General features: G+C 39.2%; 1 protein-coding gene across 1 annotated transcript in view; it reads right to left on the reverse strand.

Moving 5' to 3' along the window:
- Positions 1 to 18,590, reverse strand: part of dennd4c (DENN/MADD domain containing 4C) — a 45,187-nt gene extending 26,597 nt beyond the window's left edge. The window contains exon 1 of the mRNA XM_058624325.1: positions 18,280 to 18,590. The gene's annotated coding sequence lies outside the window, so the exon portion shown is untranslated. The remainder of the gene's footprint in view (positions 1 to 18,279) is intronic.
- Between the last annotated feature and the right edge of the window lie 236 nt (positions 18,591 to 18,826).

Raw genomic sequence — 18,826 nt, forward strand, 5'->3', positions numbered from 1 at the left:
TGGGATGTCAACATATGCGAGCAAACAAAGAATACTTAACTGATTTGTGCATACATATCCTAAGAAAAAGCAGTTGGGAATGCTGGGTTTTTGTGCTGGTGAACTGCGTTAGTTGGTGACACCAAAAAGTCACTCACCAAACCACTGCTGTAAGACCAGTAACTCCTGTTGCTTTCTGTCTTTAGATTTATGCAAAATAAATACAGTCAGTGAACAACAAAACTGCAGGCCGAGTACCAAGTCCAGATTAATCCATCGGTTATCAGTCCAAACATCCTCATATAAAGTATTGGCATATTGGATATCGGCAAAAGTCCAATATCGTGTAACCCCAACTCAAACCTCTATTGATATGATTCTCTGCACTAAATATTGTTGCCTTTGTTCCGCATTCCCCATTTATTTCCTATGGAGGAAAAGTTGCAGAAAGTTATACATTTCTAAAAGTATACAAGTCGAAAATGTCCTGAACATGGTGATCAGAGTTAAGAATAAAGACAAGAGGAACAGTATAGCTGGAAACAAAGTGAGGAATGCTTTTATGCTGTGGCTGAGGCAGTAAAGAGTATCCTTTAAGGCTGCTGCACCACAAAGAAGCAAACAAACTGGCTGGAAACACAAGGGGTAATGAAGGGACTGGGTCTGTTGACATTCACAAACACTCTTGTCATTATATATCTCCAAACATGTCGAGAGAGTTAAGGATCATGTGGCTGCAGCAAGCCAGGAGAGAACCACTGGGTCTGGAGGAATGCTCTGAAATGTCACCGGGACCACAAATCAAGCCGCAAGAGTGGTCTTTAAACGCTTGATTGATGGTAAATATAAAAAAAAAAAAGGTTTTACCTCCTAAAATGTCACATTTTTAGTAAGGTTCCTTGTGTGGTTATTAGACTTTTTGCCTTTATGCCTGCTCATCATTTATGTTCTATATGCATTGTTACAAGGAAAACAATATGTTCATTTGCCAAAGAAAAGCATTTATCTTATCAAGCCTGGCCAAAACCATGTTAGTAAGCTTTTAAGATCTATATAGATCAGTTTTTCCAGTGGCGAGTGGTGACTCAGCCACTGAAGCTCATTCATTTCTATTCCGGACGTGAATCATAACCATGCAGAAGGTTAAGAATATGTTCGAAGTGTCAAATCTGGCAGAAGTCTATGGTAGAGTGTACGGCTGCAGAACCCGTTGGCTTGACACTTTCTTTATCTGACTAAGTGGGACTTTCAGTTGAGAACATGCCATGGTGTATTGTATGAAGTCTCTCTGAAGTGCACAGGCTGGTCTTACAGTCCAGGTACCTCTGAAGAATGTTAGCTGGACATTTGCCCAGAATGTGGCCCATTTTTCACTGTCCTTTGAATCCACGTTGGGCAAAACACTCAGATCAAAGAGAGAGTGGTGTCAGCATGTAAAAATAATCCTCAAGCCAATAAAAAAATATATACTTCTCATGTCACATCCAGTAAGAATCCAGTAAGAATTAACACAAGCTTTTTCTTTTGTTCTTTGTTTCAGGAAATGTCTTCAATCACTCGAAACCCTGACTCTAAATGCTATAGTACATTGCCAGGCTTGCACGTGGTGCTGTAGTACTGCTACAGAAATACACCAAAACTGGAGAAAATGTGGAGCGTGCTCATACGGCATGTGTGCTGTGTAAGAAACAGAGACAGAATGAAGAAAGCCAGGGCGGAAAAAAATAGAAGTAACCATAAAGCAAACAAACCAAAAAATATCCAAACACAAGAGAGGGACGATGTTAACGACGTAAAAAAAAAAATACAGTTTCTCCAAAAAACACAGTTTCCATGTGGGTTGAATGTCTATAGTATGATTAAAAAACTTAGAAAGATTTATCTACTCTCGTTTTCATGTGGACAGCCCACTAATGCATGTTAATATAGTCTTATAGTCACTGTTTAGGACATTGGTGGAGTCTCGTCCTCGTCTCTTAGTCATGAAAAAAGGTTGTTGACGAATATGTTTCGTCTCATCTCACCTGACAAAATGTACAATGCTGAGATCAAAGAGAGGGTGGTGTAAATCCTCAAGCACAAACAAACAATACTTCCATGTTGCATCCAGTACCAATCTTTACGATTTCAACTTTAAACAGACAAAAGTGGCACAATAAGTCCATCACTGTCAACAATTAGTGGATTATTAGATCACTCCTCTCCTACAACCTCTTCCAAAAGCCAAGTGTTGCAGTAATGTAAGGCAGACCAACCCAGCTGGGGATGAATTGCTTTATCAGATTGGCGAGGCAAGGAAGAAAGGTATCAAACAGGGTCAGTTTTGTGTATCCTCCTGTGTAAGAGGGTACAGAAGTGCACATATTTACTTTCAAAACAGGACCACCCGAATGAAATAGCTCTTTTGTTTCCCATTCTGAGGAATGTCACTGAAATTTAAGTTTTTATTTGTTCTCATAAATAAAATTAGTTGGAGCCCAAATTATTCCAGATGTGGATTTTGACAGCACAATGTGGCCTCCCCTATCCCACTCAGCAAAAGGCCATATTTTTTATGACAATGCAGAGCAGCAATCCAGACACAGAGAGCTTTTAAGACTTATTGCTCTGAAGAGATTTACTGGACTGTAGCCATGGTTACATCTTAAAACCTATTCAAAACGCTGTTGGATTTTTTTCACTCTACATTCGCTTTATAACCAAAACTGCTGTAGCAAATTGTGTTCCCAACAAAGGGTAACCAGTAAATGTGCTCTAGTGGTTCAATAACCGGCGCTTGGACTGTATTCATGTCGTTGAATTAATGTAATGAAATGTTAAAAAAAAAACAAGTTTATTATAAGATTTCATCAGTCTGAAGGATTAGGACCCTTTGAAAACATGTTATTTTGGCTAGAAGCAGCTATACTCAGTATTTATTAACATCTACTTTCCCAGTTGTGTAATGTGTACACATGAGCTGGGTGTGTGTTGGCCAGTAGGAGACAAATTGTCTGGATTCCACCTGTTTGTGACACTTTTATTTTTTAAATATTTTATTCATCTGACTGCATTCTTTCACTTTTTTTTTAATTTTAAGTCAACGGGTGTACCACATAAGTAAAAACACCTGCACTCACACAAACTGATTCATTTAATGTTTCATCTTTGCAGTCATTTGTAATAATTGCCCTGGCTTCTTGACTGATGTGATGGACACATAGTCAAGAAGCTTTCTAAAGTGAAAAACACTATAAGATGCAATAAAGTACTGGATAGCTAAAGGGATAATATAAAGTTGGGTGATACATTATACATTTCCACTGCACTGTCACTGTGAGCAGCCATCTTTCCAATGATACCAATATATGAATTATAGCTGTTTGACAATACTAGAGGAAATCAGGTCAGTTAGTTCAAATAAGTTTTCTTGTGTTTGTGCTTCTCAAAGGAGAGTGACAATACACTGTAAATACACTAAAATAAAAGATTTACTGTTTTGATCTGCATTACATGAAAATACACATATTACCTTTCATTTCAGATAACATCTGCTTTTATTCCTTAATTTATATATCCATATATATAGATATATTTATAAATATATATAAATATCTATATATCTATATATCTATATCTATATCTATATCTATGTATATTTACTGTATTTCAGCCCATGGCCAAGAGAGAAAGGAATTGGGCTTGTAACCAGACGGTTCAAATCTGGGTCCCTAGGCTAGGCACACAATCCACCATTAAAAAAAGTTATACCACTCTCTTAATGTAACTGCAATGTCCTTGGTTAACACTTGTTCAAAGAACTATGCTTGGTGAAGAAAATTGAATGTTGAGAGCAAAAAATGGTTCCATACACTACAGGAGCATTTTGTCCGCTCTGACAAACATGGCCTTTGACACACCTTCTCTCCACCTACAACAATGTTCTTTTCTGTGATCCATTTTCCCATCAAGAGCACCTCAAGGCTCCAAGGATTCAGTGTAACACAACCAGCACAAGGCCATTTCTTTTGTCTTTCAAACTGTTGGTATTTTCTTATTTTAACTTTACCGATATCAGTAAGATACAGTCCTTTTACATCATTCAAACTATAAAACTGTTTAAAACACGTGTACTGATTGCATTTACAGTACCTCCTACAGCCATTACAAGTCATTTCAGTCAGTCTTGTGCATAGTGACGCATGCAATATATAACATTTTTGGATTGTATCAGATATTACACTTTTATCTGTTCAATGTACGGCCCAATACTGATACTAAGCATCATATCGTCTCATCCCTATATTTTGAAAATCGATTAATCATTTTGGGTGTTTGTTAGTTTTTTTAATTAAAGCAACCTCTTTGATTTTTGAGTGAATATTTTCTGGTTTCTTTTCTACATATGACAAAGAAAACATTCAAACAGAAAGACCAAAAGTAGATCCACTCAATATAAAACAATACACAAGAAATACTGGACGCCAACTAGATGGCATAGGAGGTGATAGTTAAAAAATAACTTTTAAAAATTTAATTAAAACAAGAACCTTTTTACACTGTATTTTGTACTGTTCACAAATCAATTTTTGCCAAAACCTCAGATTCAAGAGAGTGGTTCTGCTCTACTCTCTCTACTATTTAGTTATCAACTATTTCCTTATCTATTTATTTATATCTTTACTTATCCCTTTTCCATTTATCTAATAATTTGTTAAATTGATATCGACTACCCCTTCATCATTCATCATTTCCCCTTCTGGAAGATCTCTTTGTATTCTTGCCAGCAAATATTTTTGATGTTACTGTGAGAATGCATTACCTGTGGAAGGATCTTGTAATGTACCAACCGATACAAATTAATAAAAACATAAATTACAAAAAAATATTATTTCGGTTTCTGGACAAAACAAAACATAATTTCATGTTTTAGGAAACAATGATTGTTATTTTATGGAGCAAATAACTCATCAATTAGTCAATAAGCAGATATGTTTGATTCTGAGCACATAGGGTCTGTACAAAACTGTAGGCTTATTATTGCTGATAGCTGCCATATTCTAAACTGCCAGGGATCAGGGATCCTCACATGAATAATTATTAGGTGTGCACGCAACGTCAGACTCACTATTAAAGCTGGAACCATGTGGCTCCTCTTCTGCCACCACCACACACCCCACAACTATACAAATCTCTTTGTGACAACCCATCATAGACAGACACGGATGCTGCCATGGCAACAAATGCCAGCCTGTTCAACCCTGAGCTCCTGTCATTCTCGCAGAGGAAACTGTTTTCTTTCAAAGGTACATTTAGTTTTACTTTAGTTATGTTCTCTGCAGTGTTCAAGGTTGTCAGAACCCAGTCCAGTGTTGCATTTTGATACATACAGTAAATTAAGTGATACAAATGGCTTGTTTTATTGTCCACTGCTACATCTGTTGAGAAAAAAAAACATGTAAATGGCCATTTATGGTGATGGTGTTGACAGGGAATTAGACTAAAAGCTTTAAACCTAATGTAAACACAAGCGAATTTAAGATTACAGCATCACTGCCGCTTCTTGTTCTGCAAGTGTTTCAACACGCAGGTCGGAAAAACACGAGTTCTAAACCTGGAGGCAAGAAGGGAAAAAAAATGAGGACGCTTCTTGGGACAAAGGGTAAAACAAGTGAGTCAAACTGGTAGACAAAAAGCTTTGCATTCAATTTCCAGTGTACGCAGCCTTGTGTTGTAACTTGAGCCCCTGCCTCTAAAGGCCATGCTCTGCCCCTCCCTTCCCATGTGAAAACCTGTTCCTCTTTTACTCCTTAGCCCCACTGATCGAGTGTCACGCCCCTTTTGTCTGGGTTGCACTCGGGGAGTAAGGTCACAGTGAACTGTGACAGAAGATACCACCGTGAAGCCACAGTGGAGTGGACACATAGTTTGAGGCCCTCTACTGTGAAGCTGCTTCTGGCTTCCTTCCTGCTATAAATTCTAAAAAACAAGGCCTTGGTGTTAGGTATGTATCCAGAACATATATTGTATTATTATTATATATTATAAAAGCAGCTCACTACAGTGAGATCGGTCATAACATTTACATGACGATGACGTAGAAAAAAATTAATTATAGTGCTAGCGCTATTGTTGTTATTGTTCATTCTGGAGTTAAAATCCAGACTTAAACTTAAAATACATGTCAACATGTTTTGTACAACATCAAAATTTTGACACTACCAGACTCAAGCTGATCTGGGTGTTTTGTAGGGTGGCAATCAAACAATCCATTATTAATGAAAAATAAATTGTCAATTATTTTTGATAAATAATTAATCAGTTTGAGTGTTTTTTTGAAAAATCAAACCAACTTCTTTTTACTACTTAACCCCGACTAATACCCTAAAATAAGAGAAGCCGGTATACGGAAGGATAACACATTTCACATAGCACAGCGGGAACCCTGGACTCTCCTCAGCAAGCTGTCGTGCGTAAACAGCACGAAGACTGGCTCACGCGTAAAGTGATAATACAGGACCTCCACAAGATCACAACATTCCTCTAGCCAAAATGTAACCAGGTGAGAATGTTGTGGGCCGAGTTCTGCCTAACTTTTAAGGCCCGATTACAGCTCTAAGTTGGTCCCCCTTTTGCAGCTATAACAGCTTCCACACTTCTCGGAAGACTTTCCTCATGATTTTGAAGTGTTACTATGGGAATTTGTGCCCATTCATTCTGTAGAGCAGTTGAGCAGCATGAATTTAATACTTAACAGATGTGGCCAAATACCTTTGTCCAGATATATTATATTAGTGCATATTGTATATTGAAGCAGATAATCAAAATATTGAGATATTATTGATAAGGCATGTTGCAAAATGTATCAATAAGATGTAAATATATAAAGGGGGTTGGACTAGTGATGGGACAATATGTCACCCATCACCCCAAAGCTCACCAACATAAAGTGATTGTGAAAAATAAAATGTACTAAAAATCCTTTTTCCTACCTGCGATGTTTCTGACCACTGTCAGTGCAGTGCACGTATAAGAAGCTAAACATTTTACTAAAACATTATTTTTCAGACATCACAATAATATTGTGAATCACAATTATTTTGGTCAGGATAATTGTGTCGGGAACTTTTTATATTGTCCCATGCCTAGTTTGGATAGTTAGCTGAACAAGGCAAGACCCAATCATCATTGTTAAGGACAGTTTTTATCTGTTAAATTATCATTGGCTAAATCTACATGAATAGATTTTCCTCTCACATTATTTCTTCACAATACTGATGAAATATTTTTCCAAGGTGCACATTCTATGCTGAAAGCCTTACCTTAATCATTTGATCCTTTTTTATATTTTGCACAATAACTGAGTCAAATAGAAACACACTCACTTCGTATACACACACCTGAATCAGGGTGGGTTACTCTTTTCACTCATATATTTCTCTTTGCCGTCATATCACAATGAGAACATTTTGATTAACTGCCCCACAGTGATTCATTCATTCATTCATTCATGAGCTCATTCACTTATCTCCAAAACATGAGCATCTCAAAAATACAAATGAAGTTAATAGATTTTTGACACAAAGCCCTAGTATATGTAGTGTTTCAGGACACAACAAGATTTAAAGAGTAAAATATCACATTGTTATGCATGAGACATTAAAAAAATTCTAGCATGAATACACCAAAAATCCTGCTTGGACCATTCTTCAAATGTCTCAGGTTTCCCTGAGCTGGAGAGACCTGTTCCTCTGCTGTGGCACTGGTCTGAACTTGCTCACAACAATTTCATGCCAAAGATTGGCTGTGCAGCTCAACCATCCCTGAGGGCAGAGGGAAAACTCTTCAGCTGCCATAAATAAAAGCGAGGAGGTCCTACTCCTCACATTCTTGGGCACCAGGACCTGATGTTTGTCCATTTTTGGGACTTGTCTGAGGTGAATGGTGTTCACTGGGCAACAGCCACTGAACATCCACAGTGCCAAATTAAATTCACGTAAACCTATGAGAGAAAGAGACAGAGATTCCTCTATTTAATAGTGAGAGTAAACCTGTAACTCCCTCCCCCATGGTCTACCCCACAATGATCTCATCCCTTTTACACAAAAGAGCCTGGAGGCTCGTTCCCCAGAGGTGAAAGAGCCTGCCCGCCTCTCTCTCTCTCTCTGTTTGTCAGTGTGCGTAAAGCTGGACGTCAGACAGTGCTGTGCTTGTCTCAGTTATTTCAGCAGAAGTCCCTGCCATGCAGATCCACTTGCAGCTTGTCTGACAGAGCAGCTGAGCATGACACGCGGATCTGTCACATACTTGGACACAGTGAATCGACATAAAAACGACATGTTCGAGGGTTTTTCAACTGCAGGTGGTTTAACACGCTGATTATTTGGATCGATCCCACTATGGTGACATAACTGACAACAATGAGCAAGCGGTATTTATTCTTCTTTAGGGCTGTAGGTAGGGTTGCAAAAACTCTCATTAATTCTCATAAATTCCCATGGAAATTGTATTTCATATTGCGGATGTTTTACGAGTCTGTGGTGGCCAGTGCCATTCTCTACGCTGTGGCGTGCTGGGGCAGCAGACTGAAGGTGCGGGACGCCAACAGACTTAACAAACTCATCCGCAAAGCCAGCCATGTTGTTGGAGAGGAGATTGACTCCCTGACAGCAGTGTCAGAGAGAAGGATGTTGTCCAGGATTAGGTCCATACTGGACAACTCCCTCCATCCTCTCCATGATGTGCTGACCAGCCACAGAAGCACATTCAGCAAGAGACTTATTCTACCACGCTGCACCACAGAACGCCACAGGAAATCATTCCTGCCTGTGGCCATTAAGCTGTACAATTCCTCTGTATGATAAATAGGCTTATACTTCCTCTGTATATATTGTTAATATGGGGGGAGGGGGAAGTACAAGTTGTGAAGTATATTCTGGAAATGTTTAACTCTGTAAATTTATTCTTATTTTAATAGTATTCTTTAATTTTGTAATTTTATTCTTATGTTTACTCCTACTTCTTCTTATAGTTTGTAATTTTGTAATTTCCAAAAAAATTGCTGTTACAACATTCGTTACCTTTGTACACTGGAGCGCTGTGACGAAAGAATTTCCCGCAAGGGATTAATAAAGTATTTTCTATTCTATTCTATTCTATTCTATTCTATTAAGTTCCCAATCCCTTGGAAAGTTTCTTACAGGGAAATGTCCACCCCTTTGCAACCCTAGCTTCATGACATAGACATTTGTTGTTTGACAAATTACCAAGAAAATTATGAACAATGTGCTCAAATTTGTCCATAAATCAAATACAAAACTGCTGAGTCACTGAGTAAACTATCTAATTGTGATTTGTTTTTTTTTTGTTTTTTAACATAAATTGTGATTTGTTTAGGTTTAAAGCTGCAGTTCAATATTATAAGTGTTAGCATTACCATTTGAAACACAATCAAAATATGAACGTCAACAATTTTTGTCAACATTGATTAATCCGTCAATTTTCTTTTGATTAATCAATCAGTTGTTTGGTCCATATTACAAACAATGTTTAAAAAAATATTGGCAAATGTTTCCCAGACCTCAAAGTCTTGTTTTAATGTTTTTTTGTTTATATATGGAGCAATATCCACAGTTAAGAAGCTGAAAAAAAGACTGAGAACCCATTCTAATTATTAAAAACACTAACTGATTAATTGATTGTCAAAATGTCTGCAGATTAATTAACATTGATTTTGTTTATTTTTATTTTTTTAAATGTTTTTAAATTGGCATAGAACATAGCACAATCAAAATAGAATGATTTAATTGCAGCCTCTGCAATGTTCTTATGTTCAAATTTCAATTTAAAAACAATTAATTGTTCAGTCCAACAAAGAAACCAGAATACATTCAAGCTGAAATAACAGAATTAGTTTGGGTTTATAAAATGTTCAAACTTTTTCATTATCAAATGAAGCAATTCATTTTGCAGTTGATTACCAATTGTCCTAGTGATCTTTTGTAGCAGTCCTATTCAAAAGCGCAAAAACCAAAACTATTAAGAGGATAAAGGTAATTTAATTTCAGCTGCAACTGCCTTTCAGCTTGTCGCTGACACGCAGTTTCATGGTTTCAGCACCGGTGGCTGCTATTAGTGCCACTCTGTAGCTTTAAAGGGTCTGTGTAAGGCAAAGTGGACCTTCTTGCAACCTGTCATCACAACGTGTTGTCTGCGGTCAAGGCCAGACTGCGTACAAGGTGCCAATGAGGTGACAAAAACTCAATGACCCGAGATGCAGAGTGGAGGTTAGAGGAGATAAACTCAAGTGAACGTGAAATTGTGTGTGTGTGTGTGTGTGTGTGTGTGTGCCACCTCTTCAGGACCCTTTCTAGCATAAACACTGACCTTGTCAGGACCAGTTGTCCTCATGGAGACCAAAACCTGGTCCTAATGAGGCAGAACCTCATTTCTGAGGAACTAGTTGAGTTTAGGGCTTAGATTTTAATTATGGTTATGGTTAAGGTTAGAGATAAGGCTTTGTTTAGGCTGCACAAAAAAATGGAAGTCAATGCAGAGCCCTTAGATGAATAGCTGTGTAAAAGTCTCCAATCATTACTCGTTTTGTGGGGGCTTGTCTTCCTTATGGGGATAAACAGCATGTCCCCATAATATAAATTATTACTTGTTAAGGTGAAGACATGTTATGTGGTTAGGATGAGGTTAGTCATGTAAACCAGATATTTGTATGTGTATAAAAAGTAGATAAATATATAGACATAGATGGATATATGCATATCTGTGATGACGGTCGAGTTGTCCACAAGAAAACCATGGTGTGTTCTTAAGGACATAGGCGTAACATACGAAAACAACTTTGAATAACTTCCTCAAAATTCAAGTCACGCTAAAGCGATAACTAGAGCTATAGGCTTGTTTATAGCATCAGACATGTGACTAGTGTGACTAGTGTGACACTAGTGTGTGTACTAGTTATTATTACATTCATATTGTTAATAAGTAATTTAAATTTGGCAATAACGCCTGAGTGTGTTACATTGCAAACAAATGAAGGAAATTATATACTGATGACACCATGTAGACAATCGAAATAGGAGTTAAAAAATAAGTTATCATGACATAAAACCAATGATCCACGACTAAACTAGACAAGTCTAGACCCATCTTTGCTTAAAGAGAGAGAAAAAAGACTGAGAATCGAATTGTGTGACTAGTTGTAAGTATTTTTGTATTATTGTAAGTATCACATTATTAAATGTATTACATCCAACATTGTGTATATATGTATACATATATGTATATATACTGTATATGTGCGTACAGTATATATACACTTTTGATTTATATCTCTGTTTTTGATGTGAATACATATATTTTGTGTGTGTGTGTGCGTCTGTGTGTTTGTGTATATAGTTGGCTGTGTACATGGTGTAAATAGTTCAACTTGCTAATTAAACAGCCCGCTGATATGAGGCTACCACGCTACCATGAGTAATTTGAGTTATATACTGAGAATACATTTTACAAAAAGACCTTTTGGCATTTATTATGATATAAACATTGTATATCAGCACACTTGATAAAGAGAGAAAATATATTCAACTATTCAATATTTGCTGTTGAGTGAGCGGTGGAGAGTTCACGGTCTAATCTGCCAGTGAGCTGCAGATAAGCCGCTGTCAGAGCCTGCTTTTATCACATCCATCTGCTCCATCCATATGTCTCTCTCCTTCTGTACAACCTCAACAACAGTGGCACTATCTTCCTCATTTGTGCTTGTTTAACCCAGGCACTTGTTTTCACACAAACACAAAATCCAATTTTGCCAAGGGGCTGTCAACGGCACACCCCTCAGAGAAGGAAACTGCCAGATCTGACAAGACACACACGGGGCAAAAGGCAGCGGATTGTTGTTTTTCCTATGGGCTATTTAAGTTTTTCACTCCATGTGCTGTTTGTTGTGATTGAATTTCATGAAAATGATGCAAAATGATGCAAAAGATGAAAAAAAAAAGAAGTAATTTGACAAAAACAGAAACTAAAACCAAAAATGAGGGCTGAAACAATATTTATATATAAAATAATATATTTTTGTCCTCAATTCATCGATAAATTGTTTGGTCCACAAAATGTCCAAACTACTAAATGTTTTGTCCACAGACAAACTAATAATTGAGTTTTAATGAGTTCTTTGTGATACGGAGCAAAGAAAAATCTGAAAAATGGTTTGTAGTTGTAAAAAAAAAAAACACTTGACAAATCAATTATCAAAGTAGCTGCTGATTCATTTAGTAATTGATTCATTATGGCCAAATCATACCTGTCTTTGATGAGTAACTGACGTTCACTCAAGGCAAACTCTCACCGACTGCACTAGATCATTGATTAATGTTTAGTCAAGATAACATCAAAGCAAGTGGCAGAAACTGGTAACTAGAAGCAGTCAGAAGAAAAATGTCACAATTCCAAATAATAACTGAAGTTGAAAATTCCCACTTCTCCCTCCTGGCTGATTTTCTGATGTTTTTCCTTCCTGGCCCACTGACCTCTTGTTTTACTCTGCAAAACCCGAGCACAGACTGTGTCAAATACAGCAGGTAGGTCATGGCTGTCAATGTATGACAAGGACTCAGCTGTAAAACCAGCTGGGGCAACGAGAGCTACCTGAATAACATAAGAACTAAAGGAAACACTCTAAAATATGACACTGCTTCATTAAAAACAACATGACATAGGCATAGGCAGCTCCAAGCAGTCAGAAACGTCACAAGACTGCCTCCCTCCTGGAGCGTGACACACCGGCAGACACAGAGCATTCTTTCCACTCCAAGGAACAGGGAAAAGAGGGCAAACTCGTTGCCCTTACTAACAAGCTGGGTTTATACCGGCTGAGACCTGGGCTTACTGAAAAAATATCATTATAACCTAAAGTTCAAAAGGTCAGAGAGGCAGAAAATGCATTAACCAAGAGCAGGGTTTTTTCAGCTGCATCACAAGATCCTTGCTGCTGCTCTTTGGATAGAGACAATTATCTGGAGTTAATGTATGTTCAGACATGTAAACATGAATGGTAAGCAAAATGCACTCAGGTGTTTCAGGAATAGAGCTGGCTCAGCAAGCAGGGAAACAAGTGTTTTCAGTGGCCTCTGTATCAAATCTACATTATTATCTACGTTATTCAATCATTCAGTGTCTCTTACACTCACACACTACGGTCAATTTAGAGAGTCAAATTAACCTCTGCATGTGTTTGGACTGTGGGAGGAAACCAGAGAAAACCCACACGCACACAAGAAGAGCATGACGACTCCATACAGAGAGGGTCACAAACCTGGGTGGAAGCCACTATTCCGCCATGTGGCCTTTGTATTGTTAATTAAAACCCTCAAATGTTCAGTTTTATCATGATTGGCTAAAGCCATGTAGATACACCTGGCTAACAGGAACTGCAACTGACATTAGTCTATATGGACTGGCCGAACATCACTTGACCCTTGGACTGCCCGGGGGGGTAGTTCCTATAAACCTATTTCTTATAAACCTTATTTTTGGCAGAAACCTGCTATGTCCACCATTCTTATTGAGAGACTTCCAGTCAGTATTTGTGTAGCTTCATGCGGCAGCAGGACAACAACTTGGACAGGTAACATCGCATCTAGAAAAACAGGTATAATGTGTACAGTCAAGTGTTGATAAAACAGCCGTTGGTGTAAGTGAAAGGCTTTAATGGAATGGGAATGTGTTGATAATCAGCCACAAATGATGGGCATGTGGATGTGAAATACATGTTTCCTCCTCCAAAATAAGGAATAAAGGAGGCTAAAAGCCACTGAAGCATCTCTATGTCTGTTAAATTTACTTTGTTGAAAATAACGCTTCAGAAGATCATCCAGTACCAGAGAAGTATCTCTGCTATGAAACACCAGTGAAACCTCCAAGGTGACGTTAGCAGACGCAGATGAAACCACAGCTAATTAAGCTAATTAATTATAATTGGTGTCCCAAGTAAGAGCTGATTTAGTTGTAGTGTCATTACAACCGGGTTATATTGCCGACTTTCAACTGTCCACCACGAGTGACAGCACCAAATAATTTAAAATATCCTCCTACGTTATATGAGGCCACTTCCTCATGTCGCCCTCAGTCTGATGTGCAACTGGCCTGCCATTTCAATTTGTTATCGGCAGTGTTTACATGACATTGTCAAGAAAGCAAACTCAATTCATAGATACGTGGAGGAAACAAATATCAGAAGTGCCGCACAAAAACAGGAAGTCGGACCTTTAGCTACTTCTGCATTCAAAAGTAAGGTCTATAGCGGTCTGAAAACATCAGAAATGTTTCAGGGTCATTTTCAACAAGGGAAGCTAAAGTAACAGCAACACAAAAGCATCTCCAAATCTGGTGGAGGGGCAGTGTTTGTCTGTGATCCTCTTCGTCTAATAGGAGCTGAAAGGGTACCGATGACTGAGATCACACAACTATAATCATTACAGTTCCTTTACAGTGCAGGCTATTTTCAAAATCATTTTTGATGGGTTTACTGAGATGAAAATTAAAGAGTTAAAAATAGGGGGAGAGTTATGGAATCAAATTTTAATGACGGTTACTGACTCAAACGGCCAGAATCTGACCCTGTAATTGCAACAATAATACTGAACTGAGGTCAGTTAGAAAGACTAAGAAGTCAACCAAAAGAAATCTGCTTATATTGTGGCAACAGCATGTCCAGCAACAGTTACGTTGTGTTGCAACCAGCTTTTCTCACACTGCCCAGGCAACCACAAAGTCCTTCAGCAGCCTGTTGCAGCTGCCCTCACAATCTGCTTCCTTTACTTGGTCACCTGAGAGTGCCATTGGAGAACCAGCACTCAGTGACAAAGTGCAAGTTCAATGTACACACAGCGAACTGTGGTGCAGGCATGACCCACTTTTTACTCTCTGTCTGCAGTAGCTAGTGGGAGGTAACACTCACTCCACTCCCTGTTTTCCAGTGACTGTCAGACCGAGCCAAGGTCAAGGAAGAGATTTTTCCTGTGTGCTCTGTGTGTGAGTGTGCGCGTGTGTGTGTGTGTGTGTGTGTGTGTGTCCGGTATTACTCATTGTGGGGACCTAAATCTGTTTCCACAGTCACATTATGGGGACTTGTCTTCCTTATCATTATTATATTTTAAAGTGAAGACATGTTTAGTTAGGATGAGGTTAGGGTTAGGCCAGTAGTCAATATGGTTAAGGTTAAAGTATGTCCCCAGGAAATGAATGTGAGACAATGTAATGTCCTCATGGAAACCAGACTGTGTGTGCTTGGCAATATCCACGATTTCATCCCTCCACATGTCTCGATTATTCAGCTCCAATATGGCAATTCCTACTGCCATCTCAGGTAGTGAAAGACGAGTGCAACACAAGCGGAAGTGCATTGGCTCCTGATGGGGACCTGTGCCAAGGCTGTGACAGCAACACACACACACACACACACACACACACACACACACACACACACACACACACACACACACACACACACACACACACACACACAGGGAGCATCACTTGCATGCTGTGAATCACCAAACTGCTGATAGGACACCTGAGTAGGGAGTACTCTGCTGCCCGGAGAGGTTTCAGACTCTGGTTGGCTGGCTGACAGTCAAATGCTGAGGTACAGATATGTGAGCACTTTGGTTTTGCCGACCTGTAGTGGCATTTACCCCCCCCCCCCCCACACACACACACACATAGTCACAATAACCAACACAAACATCTTACACAACTGTGAGCCATGTGTTTAGAGTCAGAGACAGCTAGACTGAAATAAGAGAGGAGTCTGGTTATATCTGACTTCAGTGTGAAGGGGTTGCATTTTATTTTTCTTTCTTTCGGCTTCTACCTCTCTAGGGGTTGCCACAGCAGTTCACCTGCTTTTTTTATTGATTTGGCAGAGATATTTTGATGCCAGATTCCCTTCCTGATGCAACCCTTTCATTAATCCGGGTCCCCTTGGGACCAGCACTGGGTGTGCACTGGACGTGGCCCGCCAGTGGCTGAGGTCAATCTTAGGGTGTACAATTAAACCCAATCAATGGGGAGCAAAGGGGATTGGGTGCCTTGCTCTGAGATATCCCAGCCCAGGATTTGACTAGCAACCTTCTGGTTACAAGCCGTTCATTGCCATTGCGTATTGATTTCCGACATAATTTCTGGATTTGCACTAATGGATTGCAAGTTTTCGTAAGTGGAACTTAATTTTAATACTTACGATAATATATTTAAAGCAGTTGATACTTTCAAAATATTCAGTATGTTTCCATTCATGGTTAAGTCCACTGTTTAATTGGACTACTGGCCTTGTCCCAGGATACAAGCACTAGAGGGTAATGGTAAATGGTCTGTTATATAGCACTTTTCTAGACTTTTCCACTACAGTTTTTGCATTCACCCATTCACACCCATTCACTTACATATTCATACAGCACATCTATGTGCAGCACATTTTCTATCACACATCTTTCATACCAATTCACACACTGCCGGTAAATTTTACATTTACACATTTATCATAAAATATGTCCAAATTTATTCATATAGCAGGACTGAATGAGGTTGTCAATAAGGCTGAACAATGTACTGCCTCCAAAATAAACCCCAAATGGAGGGAATTAAGACACATAAATTCAGATTTTAGAAATACAATGTGAGCCCTCGACCAAGCTATTACTTTACTACCATCTGCTTGCAATAATCATCCACAGCAAACAAAAATGAAGGCTGTCACATCGGTATTTAGTAAACATAGTAGCAGGAGTGTGGGTATGAAAAACAAAGGAACCTTCTGATAATTCAAAAAGGACAGAATCAGGTCACAACAAAGGTAGTCATCAATAAGAGAAATACAATCTTAAAAAGTAGTTATAGTAAAATCTCTGTTTTAGCACTAAAACGGGCATTTGATTTATTAAAATGGCCTTTCATTTTGCCTTTTGAGTTGCTGTAAGCTTCAATCTGCTGGCTAGTTTGTCCATCCAGGCTACTGTAGAAACATGGCGGCACAACATGGCATTTTCTGTAAAGCAAGGCCCTTGACTAAAGTAAATACTAAAGACTTATTCTCAGGCTCCAAAAGCCAAACAATTTATATTATACGCTTATATAAACATGGTAAAGAATGGTACGCGCAATTTCTGCCAATAATGGTCCATATTACACACTGGACCTTTAAAAGTCAGATTTTAGTCCAACTATTTGGTTCTTTCTATGTTATGTGAATGTGCCGACTGACCACTTCAGTTTCTAATGCAAGGTAGAGTACTTAACGTATGCATTGTTTCCAACTTGTGTGTATTGATTGTTTTGCAATTTCTAAATATCACGAAACACAGAAATACAACAATAAAATTGCACCCTTTGTGGTCAGCAAATTTAAAATCGATGATGTGTTCAGCCCTGGTACAGAACTGAAGAAACTCACTAATTTAGTTCATCCATTAACAATTAATCACAGCAGCTCTATACCCATCGAACTGAGTCTGTTCAGCTATGAACCCCCTCCTGCTGAATTCTGGGATAACCACAGGCTCGTCTTTAATTTCAGGCAGGAAATACAGACACCTGCAAGGTTAGACAGGCTCCAGGAGAACCGACTGGAGGAGGAGGAGTGAAGGGAGAGGAGGCGGAAAGGAGGAGAAGAGCAGGAGGAAGGGATTAGACTGGAGGAGGAAGAGGGGGGTAGAAGGGGAGAGGAGAGTAGACTGGAAGAGAAGGGAGAGGAGGAGGAAAGGAATAATAAGAGGAGCAGAGAAGAGGATGGTAGATGGGAGAAGAGAGGAGGAGAGTAGACTGGAGAGCAGGGGGGAGAGTGAATTGTAGATTGGAGAAGAAAGGGGAGACGGGGGGGAAGAGAAAGAGAGGGGGGAAGGAGGGGAGAGCAGGGGAGGTGTTATGTTCCAACTGTTGCATCTGACTCATAAGTCGGTCAACTTTGTTGCAGGAAATACACATCCCAGCAGACATGACAAAGGAGATGTCCCTGTGTGGTCAGCCAGTGCAGTGAGACGTGGCTCTCCCTCTCGCTCCCTCTTTCTCCCTCTCTCTCTCACTTACTATCTCTCTCCCTCTGTCTTTCTTTCCGTGGTTGGATAACACGCGATGAAAAGTGCAGAAGCAGCTCAACACCAGGAAAAGACGCGTTAGAGCGGGCGGCCTCACTTTATGACACACAGCTCACATAACTCACACACCGACACGTTAAAAACTGTAATTACTACAATTATTTACTACAGCAAACTCTGCTACCTCCATGACAGAAACATGAGCAGCACTTACCAGCTGTTTACGCTGCAGCGAGGGACAATGTTGACATGTAGGCAACTTGCTGCTTTCACCCGCTTGATATATTCCGTGTTTTCAATAGTGCAAACGAAATAAAAACGGGTTAAACCAAAAGCCGGGACAGTGCGTAACAAAAACAAATCCACAGAAATACTCCTCAGAAACTTTGCTGACTACTTCTTCGGCACACTTTCATCTGTACTTATCGGTGGAAGCCGGCGCCATGTTTGTGCCTATGCTGGTAGTTAGTTAGTTGGTGCTTTTCCTCCTAAACGTCTCTTTCTCACTGGACCCGCCCAGACTAGAGCACAGGCTACACAGACCTCACTGGTGCTACTGACGCGGACCGCTGGGGGCGCTGTCAAGCTAGACCGCAAGGAAACCACCAACTTCCGGTCTGTCTTTTCAATGTAATTTGGGGACGAATCAGAATCGGAATTATTTTATTGAGGCAACAAAAAATATTTTCTTACAAAGCTCCTGGATATTACTGGAAAGCAACGAGACGTGCAGTATACATACGAGTTGGAATATGAATAAA

This window comes from Solea solea, chromosome 3 (assembly GCF_958295425.1).
Source record: "Solea solea chromosome 3, fSolSol10.1, whole genome shotgun sequence".
Taxonomy (NCBI): domain Eukaryota; kingdom Metazoa; phylum Chordata; class Actinopteri; order Pleuronectiformes; family Soleidae; genus Solea; species Solea solea.